General features: G+C 41.5%; 1 long non-coding RNA gene and 1 pseudogene across 1 annotated transcript; one reads left to right on the forward strand and one right to left on the reverse strand.

The window, feature by feature from the left end:
* Nucleotides 1–13,609: 13,609 nt before the first annotated feature.
* On the forward strand, nt 13,610–17,121 carry LOC117081739. The gene is made up of 3 exons (XR_004436267.1): nt 13,610–13,764; nt 15,638–15,767; nt 17,057–17,121. It is a non-coding gene; the product is annotated as an uncharacterized LOC117081739 (long non-coding RNA).
* Nucleotides 17,122–17,522: 401 nt separating this feature from the next.
* On the reverse strand, nt 17,523–18,546 carry LOC117081771 (annotated as a pseudogene).
* Between the last annotated feature and the right edge of the window lie 3,742 nt (nt 18,547–22,288).

Raw genomic sequence — 22,288 nt, forward strand, 5'->3', positions numbered from 1 at the left:
CTGGGAACTCTCTTTATAGAGCTGCATTAAAATCAGTGAGCAGCTGCTTGATGGGTTCAACTCCCTCATCTCCTTGGACAAAGGAGAGGTTCACCACAACCCCAAGCAGGGCATACAGTGAGCTATGGTGAGAGCAGGCACATGGGAGTCTCTACAGACAGGGGCCTGACAAAACCAGGATGGGCCCAGGACCCACACCACAATACGGAATTTCTCTGGGCTCTCCCTTAGGGCTTTTCCATGAGTGACACACAGTTCTGTCCTCCAAAAATCTGGCCTTCATTAGTCCCAATTGCAACTTGGTTAGGTGTAAAGTCCCTTTTTACATACTTGTAGAATTATCAGAGAAGGCCTTTGTGTTGTTTTTACTTTGCACTAGGCTGTATTTATTCATATTACTACAGTTTGTATTGTTTTAATTATTCACACCTGGTATCATCTGTAGCAGGCAGCTTCACTGTACTGCCAGACTTCCTCCAAGACTTAACGGCCACCACTATCACTACTACATTACAAAAATAGGGTAGAGGTTACGTGAAAAAGGAGTGACATTGTTCCCTGCATTTGTCTGCAATGTGTCATCTCAGAGAACACATGCCTGTAGCCCATCCGGGCAGAAGCGGTGCCCTCACGTGTCTTTGTAATGTTCCATAATGGAGGTCACTTCCCAGAATGGTTTAGCCTTTCAGTGTCTATTTTTTCTGATCCAAATGGAATAAAATGAGGAATCAGTAACAGAAGAAAATGAAAATGTCAACGTATATATGGAAATTAAACAACTCACTTTTGAGCATGATCATGTTTAAGGGTTATAAGACTTAATATTGTGAAGTTTGTTCATGATGCCTAAGGCAAGCTGCAGATTCAATGAAATCCCTTTTATATTAACAATATTTTTTAGAAATAGAAAAAGTAACCAACAAATTATATGGAATCTCAAGCGACAACAAAGAGCCCAAAAATGTTTAAAAAAACAACAATGTTAGTGACCTCACCTTTTGTGATTTCAAAGCACATTACAAAGCCACAGTAACGAAAACAATTTGTTTCTGGCATAAAGACAGAAACATTTTCCAATAAAACAGAAGGTAACACAAATGTAAACCTCGCACATATGAGCAAATAGTTATTTGCACACCTATATTCATTGCAGCATTATTCACAGAGGTGAAAGCAACACAAACTTTCCTCACAGAATGAATAAATAAATACAATTTGTAATATAAAAGTAATGGAATATTACTCAGCTTTTAAAAGCAGAAAATCTTCAACATCCACAATAAAGATAAATCTTGAGAACATGATGCTAAGTAAAATTAGTCACAATAAAATAGATACTCTATGAATCTACTTACATATTTTATCTAAAGTATTGAAACCCTTAGAAACAGAAAATAGAATGAGTTTTATCCAGAGGCAGGTGGTAGGAAAAACGAGAAGTTGTCATTTCATCTGTATTGAGTTTTAGTTTTTCAAGAGAAAAAAGTTTTACAAATATGATGCATAACAAAGTAACTACACTTAACATGACCGAACTGTATAAGAAAAAATATTAAAGATTCTAAATTTTATATTATGTATTTTTACTACATCAAAATTTAAAATGACACCCAAGGACCAAGAGCAATGGCTCATTCCTGTAATCCCAGCAGTCTGGGAGGCTGAAGCGTGCACATCACTTGAAGCCATGAGTTCAAAACCAGCCTGGCCAACATGATGAAATCCCAGTCCTATGAAAAATACAAAAATTAGCCCGGTGTGGTGGTACACACCTTTCTTTAATGCCAGCTACTCAGGTGGCAGCATTGCTTTACCTGGGAAGTGGAGATTGCTGTGATCCTAGATTGTGCCACTGCACTTTGGGTGACAGAGTGAAGTTCTGTCTTCAAAAAAAGAAAAGACACCTGAAAGTGATCGAGTTACAAAGCTTTGAAAAATTACCTTCAAATCACATAAGTCTTTCTTTCACACTAGGATATTATAAACAATAGATGTTGAAATTAAGACAATTTCCATGACTACTCACTTAGACAGAATCAATTGTTGACCATCAACCGAGAAGAAAATCTACAAGTCACAAACAAAATAGGGCCAATATTTACACAAGTAAGCAAACACTCAGATAATTATATTGACAAAAGATATAGGGCTGGTTGATATTTGACTTTTGCCCCACACTGTCTTAAGGTTTGCAGAGGTGAATATTGTCATACAAAATTGTATTATATAAAATAAAACTAAAAACAATAAACTGATGTAAGGAACCCTACCCTAAAACATGAAACACAGAAATACAAAATTGCAAAACAAAGTTAAAAGAAGCATGAACCCCCAAAATTCTGATTTTAATAACGTAATTCAAAATCATAATCAATAGATAGAAACTGAAAACACAATTAACTGATGTGAGACAGCCTACTCTAAAAAATACAGAAACATAAAATTATAAAACATAGTTAAGAGAAACTTTAATCCATAAAATCCTGAATAAAATAGTGTCCTACTGAAAAAGAATCTTAGGTAACTACAATTTTCAACTCTTCCTGTGAATCCATGAAAAGTATAAATTTTGAATCATTTGGATACAGTTAGGGCAACAACATTTTAGAGAAAACACATTATAATTATTATAAAGAGCTGCGATGAGAAAGTTTTAAGGGATAAGGATTTAAGTAATACTAGACAAAGTTTTAAATTATGCTACGGATGCATTGTTGCTTTTCTTACACAAAATGGTAAGGCTGTAATCTAGACTTCAGGAGAAAATTCTTACATTTCTAAATGCAGTGACAATATAAATATTGTAAATACAGTATAAAGCATTGATACACAAAATACAAATTGGGAATAAGTTATACTCTTACTCAAATAAAAGTTGGGGAAACTGGAAGAAAATGCTAATAGTAACATTGTGCCTACAGTCAATTAAACATACAAGTCAAATATTTTAATAAATTATTAATTATATAATTTATACATAACATATACATTTGAGCATGCCATTTTAGAACTTTTGAAACTGAAATTATAGACAAATGTGACATATGACAATTCAGAAAGTGAAAACACAGTCATAGTAATCTTCATATTATGGAATCATAAAATAATAAGTGAGAAATAAGATAATAATTGGGAATTCAATGTACGTTGAACAATGTTCTAATTTCCCTTATGGGAAAAGTTTTTGTAAGGAATTTGTAGAATGAGTACATACAATTAATCACCCTACAGTAGAGACTGTTGGCATATAGAGTTTAAATTTCTATGAGTAGGTCCTACTAAGAAAAAGAAAACGTTAAAATAAAATAATTAGATTTTCCTGTTTAATAAGATAATTTTGCCTATCAAGTTTTTCAGTCTAGTTTTTTGTAGAATTATGTGTTACCCTTCACAGGACTTGACGTTGTAAAGCAGAAAACAGGTGACTTCTGTCTCTGGTGTTCTGGAATTTCTAAACCAAATCCCCATGCCTCCACAACTCCCTTCACACACTTCTGAGTTGCGGAACCACAGATTTCTAAAAAATGGCATAACGGAAGTCTTCAGAAGTGTGCACAGATTTTCCCAGATCCCTAAAAGCAATGACAAACTAACCAGATCATTTAGGTTCTCACAAGATTGTGGGAGGACTTTGGCTTTCAGTGTGAATGCACTGGAAGATTCTGGGAGGGAGAGAAAAACCCTTAGAGGATTACAGAGTAGAATAGGCATTCCTCTGTAACAGCAAGAAAAATAAAAGTAGACTTTTCCAAAATAATTTCCATTGGAGCAGAGATGACCAAACCACATTCAAACTCTGGCCTCGTCCGTGACCTTTGGACCTCTCCCGTGTATTACCTGCTCATTTATTTTCACCATGCATTGTATATAGCTGTTGTCTCATCTCTTTTTACACTCCAGGAATTTTTTTCATTGCTGCAGAAAGGTGATCAAGTCTGGCTTACAGGCTGTCCACTGCAGTTTCTTTTCTTTCCCAGAACAGTAATTGGGCTCATCAGAAAATGCCCAACTACCAGCATCTCCCTCAGAAGACAATTAAAACAGTAGAATATGTGTTGAAACGTTTGATTTTTGAGAGATTGTCTAATGACTAGATTCTGTCTCTCCTGCTGTGGAATGCTCAAGGACATAGTGGAGTCATATGGATGACAGTTTGTGTCTGTGGAGAAGAAAGATGAATGCTTGTTACAGCACTAGAGAAACTGCAATACCACAGACAGCCAACTGGGGAAGAAAATAGAGAATAGAATCTAAAAAGCACCGAGAAAAAAATTCTCTTTAACTTAGAAACACACACAAGTCCAGAGAAAACATATTTGAGAGTGTGTTTGTGAAGCACCTAGAATCTGTAGCCTGGCCTACGAGTGTCAGCACCCATAGACCCTTAGTCCAGACTGACTTGACTAAGTCAGTCTTTCAATGCTAGATTTGATGACTGCTGTATAGATCCCCAGATCTCATACAAAAAAAATCACAAGTCACAGAGAGAAGGTAGAAAATATTCCCTATTGGAAGAAAAACATAAATATCCAGAAATTGAATCTTAAGCAATAAAATGTTTTGCCTATCTGATAGAGAAATTAAAATAATCATCTTAAGCATTCTCAGTGAACAAAAATATTACAAAAATAGACAACTGAGTGAAATTTAAAAATAATGAATGAGCAAAATATTTGAGCAAATATTCAGAGTTTGAATGTGGTTTGGTCATCTCTGCTCCAATGGAAAATGAATGAGCAAAATATTGAATACAATAATTGAGTTTTATAAATTCACTACAGAGACACAACAGCAAACAATGGAGCCGAAAAAAGAGAAGTGAACATATATTATTCACAAATATTGAGTTCTGGAAAGTAATATTTTAAAGAATGGGAAAAATGCAGGTGAAATATAAGACTTACTGAACACCATCAAGTAGACCAACACATTCAGAGAAAAAGTCTTTTAAAAAGAACATAGGGAGGAAATTGTATAAACATTGCTTGGGAGAAAAAGCAGGAATGCTGAGAACTTTCCACATGTCAGTGGTGAAACAAAAAATACCAGCAACCAGGAATAATTGACCAGGAAAATATTGTACTTCAGAAATTATAAAAAATTAAAGACTTTCAAAGATTAATACAAAAAGCTAAGGTTGCTAACTACTAGAATAAACCAAGGAAAATAAAAGGGTAAGTTCTTGCTTTCTGCCATGTGGCTTGTCAACAGAGTTGTTTGGGCATTCTCCCTGAAGGTGTCCTCCAAGAGGATGGTGCAGGAGATTTACCCGGTGCTCATGGTCCATGAAGACATGTGTCACCGCATCTGCTTCTCACTGCACCTGGACAGCAATATGCTGGCCCACCTCTCAGAGATGTGCAACGCTGAGGAGCTGCAGGAGGGCTCAGGGCTGGGCGTGAGTGAAGGCTGATTTGGAAGTTGGGTGGACTGCCTTGGGGAGGGCCCCCAGAAGCAGGGCAAGACAGCACTTTCCCACTCCTCTGAGGGGTCTGTGTCACATAGGAGGGCATCAGGGTGGGATTAGAGAGCAGGTCTTCTTCTCAGCTGCCACATCAGCACCTTCTAACTTCATAGCCCATGAGTTAAAGAACAGAGATCTGAATCTAAAAAAAAAAAAAAAAAAAAATCAGGCAGTACTAAGCCAGGCTTGATATCAGCCCAATCAAATTCTATAAAGAAAAATGATGTATTGAACAAAAAGAAAGAGAAAAGGAAGAAAAGCTTCACAGCCTTTGAGTAGGGAAGTCTGCCTAGTGCAGCACTGCCAACTGCTGTGGTGACATTGGCATGGTTGTGATGCAAAAGCTCTCATGCACTCAAGTTACCTGTGGGGAAGCTACTCACATTCCCAGGACCTACCTGCTTCTCCCATAGTTGATCACAGAACCTTTCCTTAAAATATCGTGAAACACACATTGGAAGACAGTGCTGATGTTGGGGGCCCTGAAAAGTTCTCAGGACACCCTTGCTTGAGATCCGGCCCAGGACAGCGGGGCAAAGTTGTGGAGGTCTCAAAGTTCTGAAGCCTACCCAAGACACTAATGTACAAAGAGGAAGTGGTCTTGTGGCTCCCCAAGACCTGCCTGTGCTTCAGACCCATTTGGCAGAAAGTTTTCTTGTGAACGATAATCCTTGCCCATAGCAGGAAGGAGAGAGTAAGAAAGAGAAAGAGAGAGACAGAGAGAATGTGTGTGTGTGTGTGTGTTTGTGAGTGTGTGTGTTGAAACAAGAATCCCACCTTATGTGTTTATTGTGGAATTTGAAAATGGAAGCCTAAATTTGAAAATTAAAATCATGTGTGATAGCACGCGGCAAACTCTTTTCTGGGCTAGATGGTTCATTTCAGGGTGTAGGGCCCTGGTAACACCATTTCTTTCCTCCTTCCTGAAAGACTTACACACACTGCTCAAAGCCTGCATCCACATGTACCACATGGACCACGTCGAAGACCAGCTCAAGCGTCTGGACCCATCTGCCACCCTCAGCAGGGTTGACTGCAGCTGCTTTTTCTTCCTGAGCATCTTCTGCAATCGTGACCTGAGAGTTGCAGGAGACATTGGGGCCAGGATTGAATGGAGGAAAAGGGAGCATGGAGGCTAGGAGCTGAGGACCAGGCCACCTCACCTGGAATGTTCTGGCCCTGAGACACCTAGACCAGCATCACATTCAGGTGCAGACAGCTGGCCCTGGTTGGCCCTGTGCTCGTTAGCAGCCTCGGGTCCCTCAAATAGTCGGAAATGGAAGAATGGCTTGGAAATGGGCCCGTCGACTGTGTGTCACCTGAGCACATTCTGCCAGGCGTCCATGAGGGGCCATCATGTCTCCAGAACCAGAACTGGAAGGTGAAACTGCCAGGGAGAGCAAGAAAGCAGGTCCTCAGTGGGGTGGAGGACCTCGTAGCAAGACACCTGGCTTAATGAAGCTTGGCCATTCCTGAGGCATGTCCAGTGACTATAAGGGCCTACCATAAGCAGCTGGAACCCACTCCCTGAGAGCTGCAAGGTGCATGGGGACCTCATGTGTCTGTTTGTAATTACAATCAAGGACTAGCACGCAGCATTATTGCATCCACATGGGGCTTTTACTGGAACCAGTATGTCTCTGCCAGTCCCTCAAAAGCTCCTGGGATGTGGCAGTGGCATGATCTCGGCTCACTGCCAGCTCTGCCTCCCAGGTTCATGCCATTCTCCTGCCTCAGCCTCCCTAGTAGCCGGGACTACAGGTGCCAGCCAACACGCCTGGCTAGAGCTGAGCTGCCTGGGCTTGCTTGCTGGCCAGCAGTCAGGTGGACTCTGGCTGCGAGGTGGTGCCCACCCTGGATCTAGATCTCCCACTGCCTCTCCTTAGTCCCTGAGTAACCAACACAAGGCAGTGCTAATGAGCATGTGAGTGATGGGCATCGGGTACCCCAATACTCTCTGGGAAGATTTGAATGCCATCTGGGCTGGGGCTGTTGGAGGTAGGGGCTGTGGCTGCCTTGGCTTATCATGGTGCCACCCACAGATGTGTCTGCCCTCTGCCGCTTCTCCAGCAGCTAGCTCTCCATGGCTTTGAGTCTGTAACACCATGTTTGCTACCTCATGCTGCTTTCGTCTGAAAAAAGTATCCAGAAATGGTGCTGCTGGATGTGAGTGCTGTAAAGGGGGCATCTCCTTTGTCCTGGGGGATTAGGAGCTGTCCAGATTCCTCCTGACCCCCTTCCAGAACAAGTGGGGCTGGTGCTGCAATTAATGATGCCCCCCCAGAAGACGTGTTTGCACTGGCTGAACGAATATAGTATGCAGAGACCTAAATGAAGACACGTGAATGGGGTGGGTGGACATCAGTTAGCAGCTGGGAAACAGGTGTCTCTCAGGCCTCTCATCCTCCAGCAAGTGTGGAATGTGCCCGTGCCCATGAGAGTATACATCTGGAGTGTATATATCTGGCTGCTTCTTTTGCTGCCACTATACCCAGGCCCAATCTGGCTTAAGTTCCAGGTTTTAAGTAAAAAAGATAAGAGGCTTTTCTGTGTCCTGGGATAGGAAGCCAGGGATCTGCATAGGACTAGGATTAGGTGCACATTAGTTTTCTGACGGGATGAGAGCTTGACGTGGTTGTATTAATCATGATAGCCTGCCCAGGTTGTAGTTCCGGGTGAGGGAGAGGGAGTGAGCAGTGATGGTCCTGGAGACATCCACATGCCCAGCCCTGGCCTGCCTACCCTCAGGCACAGCAAAACACACTGCCACAGGCCCCGACTTCCTTCCATACTCTCTGCACACCAGATGGGAATACGTGGAGGCCACAATCTGAATGTATTTTTCTCCCATTTTAACTCGAGCTGCCTAACACACAGTGGGAGTAGCATGGGTGAAGGGCCTGGGGTAAATCAGGGCTGGATCATGGATCCTGGGGCAAATTTAGAGATACAGAAGTGGTTGTCACCTCTCTCTGGAACCCAGCTCCATACCTGGTCCTTACCACACAACCCCTTCTACAGAGAATACCTCTGGAGAGTTTGGGTAATCCCTATGATCTCTGGTGGCTCCCAGTTCCCCACTGCTGTGCTCGTTCCCTTGTCTGCTGTCAGAGACTAACATGGAGGAGGAAGTTGCCACCCTGTAAGCCTGAGGGAGCTGTGTCTGACTGGGCCTTCTGCCTGGGGTTTTGCAAAGAGCTACTTATGAATATGGTATGTCTAGATACCTTGTTTGAAAGGAAGTGAGCATGAGCTAGCGAGTGTAGCAACCCCACAGCTGATAAACAGCTTTGTCTTGTTTTTAAACCATCACTTCTTCATTTCACATTGGAATAAAATAAGTGAAACCTGTTACCCCAGCTCACCCGTGTGTTCTATAACCTAGACTCATTTGGTTGTGAGGGCTGCTGTTAGGAATGTTATGAAAAGAAGCATATGTGTAAATTAGATCAAATGTAAAATTATATATGTCACTATATATGATTAAATGCTTATAATGTCACTTGAGTGGGAGGTAAGAGGGTAGAATCACAGGCACTCAGCTGGGGTTTACCCAGCTGCCACCTACCAGGCTCATGAGAGTGTCACTGAACATCTAACTGCCTGGTTACCGGCCCTTTTCACATCAGTTGAGGTAAGAGGATGGGTGGGCACTCTCCTGAAGTCACACTGCACTGGGAGAATCGAGGAGAGTCTACAACATACCATCCTAGGGTAGGTTTTAGAGTGAGCTGGACTTTGTTGGAGAGCTAATGAGATGGGAGGAAGGCAGTCCCCCAGGTGCACCTGACAGTCAGAGCCCATGCATTAAGGGGGTGTGTGTGAGGGTGGCCTGTCCCTATGAGAGGAGGAGTTTAAAGCTATTACAGTTGGTCGCTGCTGGTCAGGCATCCCTCTGCAGAGCAGGCAGGTCCTCAGCTGCATGTCTATCTGAATGTCTTTTGGAGTGTTTAGAGAGTCTTCTATGTCTTAGAAATTTTGGAAAGAAAAACAGATTTCAATTCTAATGTTTATTAGTTTCCCTGTGCCAATTGGAAAAAAAAAAATGTCCTTTACTTCAAAGTTTTAAGCGACACCCAAGGGTAGCCCCCAGTGTCTTTGCACTGAATCCTCATGCATGATTCCACTACCAGTTTGATTTGCAGCCTCATGGTTGTGTTGTACTAAATATTCTTTCTTCTGGACTTGTTTAGTGAACATGGTTCACATGGCTAACACCACTTCTTGAGATACAGGCACCACGTAAAGCTGAGAATGGATTGGGGTTAGTTACCATTGTGCCTCCTCCTCACTTCAGAGGCCCATTTTTCCTGGTTGATTCATTAAGATGTTGAGTGCCATCAGTCGCCTTTGGAAAACTGAAATGACAAGTGGCTGTGGTTTCATAAAGAAAATGAAGTCTTTAGATGTGAAACCCTCATTTTCTCTTCTCCTCATCCTAGGTGAAAGATTTTATTTTTAAAAAAATGGTACATAGTGGTATCCCAGCAGGTGTAGTGTGAGAACTGGTGTGTGCTAGGCTATGATTTCAGTGTGGATGGGTGGTTCTTCAAGATGGAAAACGAAGTCTCACTGAGTTGCTGGAACCACACTCACCTTTCTCCACATCCCCTACCATGGGCTTCCACTTTTCTCCCACACTTGAGTTTTTTTTCACATTCATATTTTTTATACACACACACACACACATATACACACACACACACACACACACACATATACACACACACACATATCACTCTGTCAGTGCAGTAGCTGAATCATGGGTCACTGCAGCCTCAAACTCTTAGGCTTGAGAGATCCTTTCATATCAGCCTCTCAAGTAGCTGAGACTACAGGCATTCAACACTACACCCAGCCAATTTTTGAAATTTTTTCTAGGGACTGAGCTTATTTATGTTGCCCAGACTCTTCTTGAACTCCTGGGATCAAGTGATCATCCCACCTTGGCCTCCCAAAGTGTTTAGATTACAGTTGTGAGTCACCGAACTCAGCCAAAAATATTTTTAAAGAATTGTTACAATGAAATTATGAGTTATGATTGCATCACTGCCCTCCAGCCTGGTCAGCAGAGCAAGACCGTGTATCCAAAAACAAAGCAAAAGAAAACAAGAACAACAACAACAAAAACCTTATAACCCAATTAAACTTTGAAGATTGTGTCATCGGTGTCCCACCCTGCCTTCCAAGCTGTCACTGTTAAATATAATGGTTATTGAGAATACTGTTAGATAGTATTAAGAAATTTCTATGTATTCTCCAGCTGGGAATAGGCATTCTGATGTGGCCCAAACATTTTCTCACTGCTACCTTCTGGGTCTAAACTAGCAAATCAAATCAGGACACCTGCAGAGGACAGTGGCTGTTTTGAAATAGAGAAATACCCCCATTAATGACAGTAATCCAGTGATTTTCAAAAAGACAAGTCAGACTGAGATGCAGCACAGTCAGGGCACAATTACCCTGGAATAACCACTTCACACAGCATGGTTGTAGACCATTTCTAAGATGAGTAAATTTGGGCAACGTAATTCTTCCTTATTTATTCCCAGCCCCCACTGCCCACCTGATTCCTAATGGCCACCCCATGATGTGGCCAGCAGTGGGGTGCAGCATGGTGAGAAAGGGGCTCAGGGATCGGATGAAGGTCTTTCCTGCATTGTCAAAATGCTGAAAAGTTGTTTAAAAGATGTCCAAATATTCTACTTCCTACCCTTAAATAGCTGCTAAGATGCATTAAACAACAGACCCAGGTACGGCAAAGAACATGTGCATTTCAAGTCTCAGCTCAATTCTTAATTAGCTGTGATACTCTGGGCATGTGACCACAACTATTTGAGCCTGTTTTCCTGTCCACCCAAGACAATCTTAAGCAACAAAACAAAGCTTGACGCATCATGCTCCCAAACTTCAAACTATACTACAAGGTTACAGTAACCAAAACAGCACAAAACATGCTACCAGACTTCAAAGTATACAACAAGGCTACAGTAACTGAAACAGCATGGCATTGGTATCAAAGCAGATATATAGACTGATGGAACAGAACAGAGACCTCAGAAATAACACCACACATCTACAACCATCGGATCTTCGACAGACCTTACAAAAAGAAGCAATGGGGAAAGGATTGCATATTTAACAAATGGTGCTGAAAAAACTGCCTAGCCACATGCAGAAAACAGAAACTGGACCTCTTCTTTACACCTTATACAAACATTATCTCAAGATGAATTAAAGTCTGAAATGTAAAACCCCAAACTATAAAAACCCTAGAAGATAACCTAGGCAATACCATTCAGGATATAGGCATGAGCAAAGACTTCATGACTAAAATACCAAAAGCAATTGCAACAAAAGCCAAAATTGACAAATGAGATCCAGTTAAAGAGCTTCTGCACAGCAAAAGAAGCTATCATCAGAGTGAACAGGCAACCTACAGAATGAGAGAAAATTTTTGTCACCTATTCATTGGACAAAGGACTAATATCCAGAATCTACAAGGAACTTAAACAAATTCACAAGAAAAAAAAAATCAAAAGTGGGCAAAGGATATGAACAGACTCTTCTCAAAAGAAGACATGTGGCTGGGCATGGTGGCTCACACTTGTCATCCCAGCACTTTGGGACGTGGAGGCAGGTGGATCACGAGTTCAGGAGTTCCACACCAGCCTGGCCAACATGGTGAAAGCCTGTCTCTACCAAAAACAAAAAATCAGCCGGACGTGTTGGCAGGTGCCTGTAATCAAGCTTCTCGGGAGGCTGAGGGAGGAGAATCACGTGAACCTGGGAAGCAGATGTTGCAGTGAGCTAAGATCCTGCAAATGCAGTCCAGCCTAGGTGACAGAGAAAGACTTTGTCTCAAAAAGAAGAAGAAGAATAGGAATACGAAGAGGAAAGAAGAAGAAGAAGAAGAAGAAGAAGAAGAAGGAGGAGGAGGAGGAGGAGGGGAGGAGGAGGAGGAGGAGGAGGAGGGGAGGAGGAGAGGAGGGGAGGAGGAGGAGGAGGAGGGGAGGAGGAGGAGGAGGAGGAGGAGAGGAGGAGGAGGAGGAGGGGAGGAGGAGGAGGAGGGGAGGAGGAGGAGGAGGGAGGAGGAGGAGGGGAGAGGAGGAGGAGGAGGAGGGGAGGAGGAGGAGGAGGGGAGGAGGAGGAGGAGGGGAGGAGGAGGAGGGGAAGAGGAGGAGGAGGGGAAGAGGAGGAGGAGGAGGGGGAGGAGGAGGAGGAGGAAGAAGAAATTTATGTGGCCAAGAAACAATTGGAATGGCAATTATTAAAAAGTCAGAAAACAACAGATGCTGGTGAGGCTGTGGAGAAATAGAAATGCTTTTACACTGCTGGAGTGAGTGTAAATTAGTTCAACCGTTGTGGAAGACAGTGTGGTGATTCCTCAAGGATCTAAAACCAGAAATACCATTTGAACCAGCAATCTCATTACTAGGGTATACACTCAAAGGAATATAAATCATTGCACTGTAAAGACACATGTATATGTATGTTTATTGCAGCACCGTTTACTGTAGCAAAGACTTGGAACCAAACCTAATGCCCATCAAAGATAGACTGGAAAAAGAAAATGTGGCACATATACACCATGGAATTCTATGCAGTCATAAAAAAGAATGAGTTCATGATCTTTGCAGAAACGTGATTGAAGCTGAAAACCATTATCCTCAGCAAACTAACACAGGAACAGGAAACCAAACACCTTATATTCTCACTCATATGTGGGAGTTGAACAATGAGAACACATGGACACAGGGAAGAAAACATCACACACTGGGTCCTGTTAGGGGGTTTGGGTCAAGGGGAGAGAGATCATTAGGACAAATACCTAATGCATGCGGGGTTTAAAACCTAGACCGCAGATTGATAGGTGCAGCAAACCACCATGGCGCATGTCAAGCTACGTAACAAACCTGCACGTTCTGCACAGGTATCCCAGAACTTAAAGTAAAACAAAGAAACAAGAGTACACTAACGCTGAGGGTGAGTGGGGGTACCAGCAGGGGTGGGGCGGGGTTGGGTGGGTCCTGGTGTTTTATTCAATCAGTGACGCTGGTGTGGGAATCACCCAATCAGGTGTGCAGTTGGAGAGGAGAGGAGGGCGTGGCTTCCGGAGTTTGGCGGGGCCTTGTCTCTCGCTGGTGCTGTCGCAGGAGCTTGGGTTCCGTCTCCACTCTTAAGCCTCCTGCACTTTGGGATCCCCGGGAAACTCCCTCACAGTCCCTGTTGCCCTGTGTGCTGTAGATCCTTGGGGACGCATAGTTAAGTTGCCCGGACGTCCTAGGAGCTGGGAAATGGTGAGTATGCAGGGTTAGGCATCCCGAGAAGGGAAAGTGATCTGTGAAACCGGCGTTACCGGCCTCCCCACAGTCAGATCCGGGTCTCCGGCGGCTTAGCCCTCAGTCCCCTGTGGCTGCAAGATGGCCTCTGGGCCAGCAGCGGGGATCCCCGCGACCCGCCCCTCTCGTCCGGTCCAGTCGTTCTGCAGCGCCCTGCTCTGCGCCCACAGCCCTGAGAATTTCCCAGATTGTTCAGGGATGCCAGGTGAGTCATCAGGGCAGAACCGCCACTGGGTGTGTGCGTGGCAGGAGCTGCGGCCGTGTGAGGTCCCCAGTCTTTCTTGTTAAAACTTAACGGGAGTCCGTGTTAAAACGTTAACCAGTTTATTTGAGCAAACAGCGACTGGTGAAATGGAAAGCACCCAGCCATGATTTGTGGTACACCGAAGGGGCATGAAGGAAAGGCTTTTATAAGGTGCGTAAGAAAGCAATCCAAGTTCAAGAACTGGTTACAGTTATGTAGTCGCCCTATTTTAACTATCCAGATGGAAATTTCCTGGTTATGTAATCAGAGGTTAATTGCAGGTGTATAATTGGTTAAGACTGCATTTTGTTTCAGCCTGGATAGTGATTTGTTTCAGCCTGGATAGTGAGTTAGGTTTTAGATTTTTCTAAATCTAATGCATGAAACTCATTTCATGCTTGTTACAGATGTTAGAAAGTCTATTTTGTCTAATTTAAGCTTAACTACCAATGCACTCCTTTGGTTATTATTTGCATGGAATATCATTTTCTATCCTTCCACTTTTAGCCAATGCTCTTAATTCAGAAGTGAATCTCCTGTAAGCAGCATATTATAGGGTTTAAAAGATTCATTCATCCACTCTGTCTGTTTTAGTCTCTTTTCTGTTGCCATAGCAGAATATCACAGACTGGTAATTAATAAATAATAGAAATTTATTTGACTCATGATTCTGGAGGCTGGGAAGGCAAAAGAACATGACACTGGTATGTATCGAAGGTCTTGTTGCTGGTTAATAACTTGGCCAAAGATGTCAGGGAGAGAGAGTTTTTTTTTTTTTTTTTTTTTTTATAACAGACCCATTCTCGTTATAATCAGCCCATTGCCATTATAAGACCATTAATCCATTCATGAGAGCAGAGTGCTTATACTTTAATTAATTTTTAAAGGTTCCATCTCTTAATTCTATCACATTGGCTTTTAAATTTTCTCCTAAATTTTGGAGATGACATTCAGTCTATAACAGTACCTGTTTAGTAGATAACTTAATCTGTTTTATGTGTAAAGTAGTGATAGGTAAGCGGTTACTATTGCAAATTTGTAGTTTTCTGTCCATTTTACATTTGCTTCTTTTTTTCTTGTTCTGTCTTTCCTGTGGTATTGTTGATTTTTGTTGAGGCAAAGTTTTGCTTTCTTGCTCAGACTGAAGTGCAGTGGCATATCACAGCTCACTATAGCCTCAACCTCCTGTGCTGGAGCAATCCTCCCACCTTAGCCACCCAAGTGGTTTGGACTACCGACGAGTACCACAACACCCCACTCATTTTTTCTGTAGAAATAAGGTTTCCTCATTTTGCTCAGGTTGGTCTCAAACTCTGGAGCTTATGGTTCTTCCACCTTGGCCTCCCAAAGTGTTGGAATTATAAGCAGGAGCCACCATATCAAATTTTTATTTTTTTATATATGTTTTAATTCTATTCTCTTTTTCTTTACTACATTTTTTCCTAGTGGTTATCATGAGACTTATGTAAAACATCTTGTATTTTAGCAGCCTAGTTTAAGATGATAACAATTTAGAGTCTTCTGAATTTCAGTATGTATTTACCATTTTTAGTGATATGTAGAATTTATTATTTTTCATATTGTTAGCTAGCATTTCATCATATCAATGTGAAGATTTCTTGCAGACCATGGCTGGAGAAGTAAAGAAGGTGTGTTTTGCCTGATTCAGGGACTACAGAGAGAACCAAGTTCTGTAAGCCTGTCACCTAAATCTCAGGTGAGTATGAATTCTCTTGGGTTTTTGGCAGATTGTTGCAGTGGCAGGACCAAAGCCAAGTAAGTTATAGCCAAGTCTAAAGTAAGTGTGGCAGTGTTCTCTTTTGAAGCCGGGACCATGATTGGCAAGTCTGCCACTTGGTCAAGTGCTTACCCTCTGAAGATGTCTTCCTTGGTCTTTGCCTCCATCTGAGTGCCACAAACTCTGAACTGGATCTCAAGGCTTTCATAAATGCACTTATGTTTGCTGTGACTGCCGCATTATGTTGTGTGGGATGTGCATGCAGGACCTCCCATTCTGTCCTCTTGCTTATGTTACTCTCCTTTGTGTTTCACTTTCTGAAATGAATGTCAAGCTTGTGATTTTTAGATTCAAAAGTTCTAAAATAAATTGCTCAAATTTACACATTATGTAAGCTGTAAATAAAATTTCTTGTAGGTGCTACATATTTATTAAAATTTTTGGTTGTAATTTTAAGCCCACTGTAGGCAGAAAGGAATCGTTAAAAGTTATATTCTTTTTTTAGTCTGTATCTAAATGATGGTATATTTTAATGGCAAATATTTACTTTATACTTCAATAATGCTCATCGTATTTTGCAAAATGTATGCTATTCTTTTAATTGAAAATATAAAACTTTTTTAGCTCCTGAAAGCTATATTATTGTCATATAGTTTTATTGCATTTTGTGGTAAGAATAGCAGCAACATATTGACAACATAATAAAACTCACCTGTCTTTTTAGTGCTTATTTATTAAAATCTTCTCATTAGAGCCTGTTGTTAATGATTGTAATGTATTTTCTGTGTAATTTTACTGCCATTTATTAAACACCAATGACTTGAAATGTCTGCTTTTCATGAGTGCACACCGTTGAAAGCTGTAGATATCTAAAGAATTATTTTTCATTGTATATCTATGTTGTATTCAGGATTTTGCCTATTAAAGTCTCTCCTTATTTTCAATTCTGTGTTATTTTGTTTCTTTTCTGGGGAGGTGTGTTTTCTCAGGTCGGTTAATTGTATTTTTGCTTTTAAAGCTTGATATTATGAGTTGAATGATAATTTTTTAACTCGGTACACTTGACGACAATATGATGTTTAATTTACATGTGAATTAGCCATTTCTGTTGCTTATAGACATATCTGTGTGTTTTTCACCTATGTAAGTATGACATCTTTTTTTCCTTTTTTTTTTTTTTTTCAGTTTTGGATAGTCTTTTTTGTAGTTGAAAGATAATTTTAAAACTGAGTCAAAAGAAAAGAAATCATTTATCTGCTCTCTTGTAGGGCAGGGAGACAACCTGAGCCTTGGGGAGATGCAGAAAGGATCCATCCCAGGCACTTGGCTGGAGGTAAGTAAGGACAGCCTTTGGGCCACAAGACCTGATGACTTGCGTACTGGTCTGGACATAAGTCTCCATCGTCCCTGAAATGTCAGTTTTTGTCTGCAATAACTGGCTGGAGAAATATTTCAGAAAGGTGTGTGCCTGGAACACCCAAAGACATACCCTTCCTGTCTCCTTGGCATAGGCCTTGCAACACCAAGGAAAGACCAGGTTTGCAATGGAGCCTTCAATAGTCTTCATCCCTACTTAGCTCAGTGGTCATAGGGTGACAGGAGAGGAGATAAGCTAACTTGGGAAGAGTCTTTGTCTTTCAGTTTCTCCCCCACTGAAACACTATACATGTGGGGCCACAGTTCATGGCAAAACACACATGCTGTCTTCCTCTCACACATACATCTTGAGAACCCAACAACTTGATGGCAGGTAGCTCTGGGCATCCTTGGTCTGGCATTCACCCACTCAGCATCTAAGCTGTCCTAAAGCTCTTTTCAATCACTTCTCACTTCTTCCAGGCTCACGTGGCTAAGTGCTCCAGCTTCCACCCTGTCAGGCTGATCATAAAGGCACAGTGTGGAGAAGTCTCCTATTGCAATGGCCATTGCTGGGAAGCAGGGAAGGCTAAGGGCCCACTGCTGTACAAGGCTAATGTAGGCGCCCTCTGCTCCACTCATCTCCTCGAAGATTGCTATCAGGTTCAGCAGCTGCTATCTGTCATATTATCAAACCAGGACTGCACAGGCACTGCATTCTCTGGGTGGAAGATGTAAGAAGCAGACGAGTTGTCCAGGATGAAGTTTTCCTCAGGTCCCTCCCCAGATGCCTGAGGTCCTTGACATAGCAGCCCTGGTGGAACAAACACAACTCATGGAATAAGCAGCTGCAGAACAACCCACACTGGTCCAGCAGACCCATCACAGGATCTGCATACTTGTCCAGGCTGGAATGAAGAGAACACATTTAAAGAGTTGCTGCATTCATCTCAGGAATTCATTCACATAAGGCCTCTTGAGCACGTGGATCTGGTGTGTGGTCCCCTCAATCTCTACAGGCACTAGGGAGTCAGCATTGCTGATTGGCTTAAAGGGCTATGCACAAGGGTTTCATCCAGGTCAGTGACCATACAGATCTTTCTTTGACCTTTCTCTGTCACCTCTGGGAGCAGGCAGGTTGCTAGGATCTGATAAAACTGATACTGGAGACCCTGGAGATGATCTGACTTAGCCATGGTGTTGGCTTCCTCGTTATGTTTGGAGAGCTCAGTGGGGGAACTTGACTGGCCAACATGTTGGGTGCAAGAAGAGCAAAAAGGGGCCTTGTAGGATGTGACAAACATGAGGGCTCTTAAGAGAGGACTTTGGAGACCAGGCCTTGCTTGGTAAGGATCAGGCCATCTTCCCTACATGCCTAGGTGATGATGGAGCCATGTTCCATCTAACAATACTGAGGGCTGGGCTGGCTGGGTGGGAAGACTGGCGGGCACACTGGCTGGGCTGGCCTGGGGGGCATGGGCTGGGGCCTACTCCAGTTCCCAAGAGTCTGACTTCCACAGCTCTTTGTAGTCCCTCTCTCATTTCCATCATTGGCCAGGAAAGGAGGTGTCCTGTAGGGAGGGTGGATGGCTTTGGCAGCAGCCCCCCATGGTGCCTCCAACCCAGATTCCCCCAGTGGCAGCTTCAGGTTCCTCAGTTTGGGTCTAACATAGAGAATCCACCAGATAGGCATTTGTTGTTTCAACTTTTTTTTTGAAGTTTTGGGAGTCCATGTGTAGGTTATGCAGGATTTTTACATAGATAAACATGTGCCATCGTGGTTTACTGCACAGATCATCTCATCACCTAGGTACTAAGCCCAGCATCCACAGCTATTCTTCCTGATGCTCACCCTCCCCTACCCTATGTCATGAAACAGGTGCCCAGTGTGTGTTGTTTTTCCTGATGTTTCCATGGGTTCTCATTGATGTGCTTCCACTATTAAGTGAGAATAATAACAAGCGGTGTTTGGTTTTCTGTTCCTGCATTACTTTGCTGAGAGTAATGGCTTCAAATTCCAACCGTTTCCCTGTAAGGGACACCATCTCATTACACGTTATGTGTTCAAAGTGTTCCATGCTGAATATATACCATATTTTCTTTTTCCAGTCTATCATTGATGGGCATGTAGATTGATTACCTGACATTGCTATTGTAAATAGTGCTGCAGTGAAGATGTGTGTGCATGCATTTTTAAAATAGGATGATTTATATTCATTTGGGTGTATAACTAGTAATAGTATTGCTGGGTCAAATGGTATTTTTGCTTCTAGGTCTTTGAGGAATCTCCACACTCTCTTCCACAATGCTTGAAATAATTTACACTCCCACCAACAGTGTAAAAGTGTTCCCTTTTCCCCACAACCTCACCAGCGTCTGCTATTTTTGACTCTTTATTAATAGCCATTGTAATTGGTGTGAGATGGTATCTCGTTGTGGTTTTGATAATTATCAGTGATGTTGAGCTTTTCATGTTTGTTGGGCACATGTATGTCTTCTTTTGAGATATGTCTGTTCATGTCCTTTGACCACTTTTTAATGGGGTTGTTTGTTTCTCTCTTGTAAATTTTATTTAAGTCCTTCACAGATTCTGAATATTAGATATTTGTCAGATGGATAGGTTGCAAAATTTTTCTCCCATTCTCTAGGTCGTTAACTTGATGATAGCTTCTTTGGCTCTTCAGAAGCTCTCTAGTTTAATTAGACCCAATTTGTCAATTTTTGCTTTTGTTGCTATTGCTTTGGCCTTTTTGTCATAAAATCTTTGCCCATGCCTATATCCTGAATGGTATTGTCTAGATTTTTTCTTCTGTGTTGTTATAGTTTTGGGTTTTACATTTGAGTCTTTAATCCATCTTGAATTAATTTTTGTATATAGTGTTAGGAAGGGTTCCAATTTTAATTCTCTGCATATGGCTAGCTGGTTCTCCTAGCACCATTTATTGAATAGGGAGCCCTTTCCCTAATTCCTTGTTTTTGTTGAGTTTATCAAAGATCGGATTGCCGTAGGTTTGTGGCTTTATTTCTAGGCTATTTTGTTTCATTTGTCTATGTATCTGTTTCTGTACCATACCATGCTGTTTTGGTTACTGTACCCTTCTAGTATAGTTTGAAGTTAGGTAGAGTGATGTTTCCAGCTTTTTTTTTTTTTTTTTTTTTCTTGCTTAGGGTTGGCTTGGCTGTTTGGGCTCTTTTTGGGTTCCATATGATCTTTAAAAGTTTTTTTCCTTTTTTCTAATTCTGTGACTTGTCAATAGTAGTTTAATGGAAATAGCACTGAATCTATAAATTACTTTGGGCAATATAGTCATTTTCATGATACTGATTCTTCCTGTCCATGAGCGTGGAATGTTTCTCCATTGGTTTTGTATCCACTCTAATTTCTCTGAGCAGTTGTTTGTAGTTCTCCTTGAAGAAGTCCTTCACTTTGCTTCTTAGCTGTATTCCTAGGTGTTTTGTTCTCTTTGTAGCAATTATGAATGAAAGTTCATTCATGATTTGGCTCCCTGCTAGCCTGTTGTTTGTGTATAGGAATGCTAGCTACTTTTACACATTGCTTTTATATCCTGAGATTTTGCTGATGTTGCTTAACAGCTTCATAAGCTCTTTGGCTGAGACAATGAGGTTTTCTACATGTAGGATCAGGTCATCTGCAAACAAAGATATCTTGACTTCCTCTCTTTCTATTTGAATGCTCTTTATTTCTTCCTCTTGCATGATTTTCCTAGCCAAGGCTTCCAATACTATGTTGAATAGTAATGGTGACAGAGGGCATCCTTTCCTTGTGCCAGTTTTCAGAGAAAATGCTTCCAGCTTTTGCACATTCAGTATGATATTGGCTGTGGGTTTGTTGTATATGGCTCTTATTATTTTGAGGTATGTTTCTTCAGTACCTAGTTTATTGAGAATTTTAAATGTGAAGGAATGTTGAATTTTATTGAATGCCTTTTCTGCATCTATTGAGATAATCATGTGGTTTTTGTATTTAGTTCTCTTTACGTGATGAGTCACATTAATTGATTTGCATATGTTGAACCAACCTTGTATCCCAGGGATAAAGTCAAATTGATTGTGGTGGATGTGCTTTGTAATGTGCTGCTGGATTTGGTTTGCCAGTGTTTTGTTGAGGATTTTTGCATCAGTGTTCATCAAGGATATTGGCATGACGCTTTGTTGTTGTTGTTTTTTCTTTGCTGGATTTTGGTATCAGGATGATCCTGGCCTGATATAGTGAGTTAGAAAGAATTTCTTTGTCTTCAATCTTTTTGTATAGTTTTAGGAGAAAGGTTATCATCTCTTCTTTATTCTTCTGGTCAAACTCAGCTGCAACTCCATCTGGTCCTGGGCTTTTTTTGTTCATAGGCTATTTATTACTGCCTCAGTTTCAGAACACATTATTGATCTATTCAGTGATTCAGTTTCTTTCTGGTTCAGTCTTGGGGAGGGTTTATTTTGCAAGGAAATTGTCTATTTCTTCTAGATGTTCTAGTTTATTTGCTTAGAGGTGTTTATAGTATTCTCTGATGGTTGTTCATATTTCTGTGGGTCAGTGATGATATCTCCCTTATTATTTATAATTGTGTTTGATTCTTCTCTCTTTTCTTATTATTTGCCTAGATAGTGTTCCATCTATTTTATTAATTTTTTTCAAAAGAAAAACCAGCTCCTGGATTGGTTCTTTTTTTTTTTTTTTTTTTTGAAGAGTTTTCAGTGTCTCTATCTGCTTCAGCTCAATTCTGATCTTTGTTATTTCTTGTTTTCTGCTAGCTTTCGGGTTCATTTTCTCTCAGTTTTCTATTTCTTTTAATTGAGATGTTAGGCTGTTAACTTTAGATCTTTCTAGTTATTTTATTTATTTATTTATTTTGGCAGAGTCTTACTCTTTGGCCCAGGCTAAGGTACAGTGGCATGATCTCAGCTCACTGCAACTTCCACCTCTCAGTTTTAAGTGATTTCTGCTGTCTCAGCCTCCCAAGTAGCTGAAATTACAAATATGCCTCACCTACACCCAGCTAATTTTTGTATTTCTTGTAGAGATGCGGTTTTATCATGCTGTCTAGGCTGTTCTTGAACATCTGGCCTCAAGTGATCTGCCTGTCTCAGCCTCCTAAAGTGCTGGAATTACAGGCGTGAGCCACCACACC

The sequence above is a fragment of the Trachypithecus francoisi genome, unplaced genomic scaffold (genome assembly GCF_009764315.1).
Source record: "Trachypithecus francoisi isolate TF-2019V2 unplaced genomic scaffold, Tfra_2.0 Contig00248, whole genome shotgun sequence".
Lineage (NCBI taxonomy): Eukaryota > Metazoa > Chordata > Mammalia > Primates > Cercopithecidae > Trachypithecus > Trachypithecus francoisi.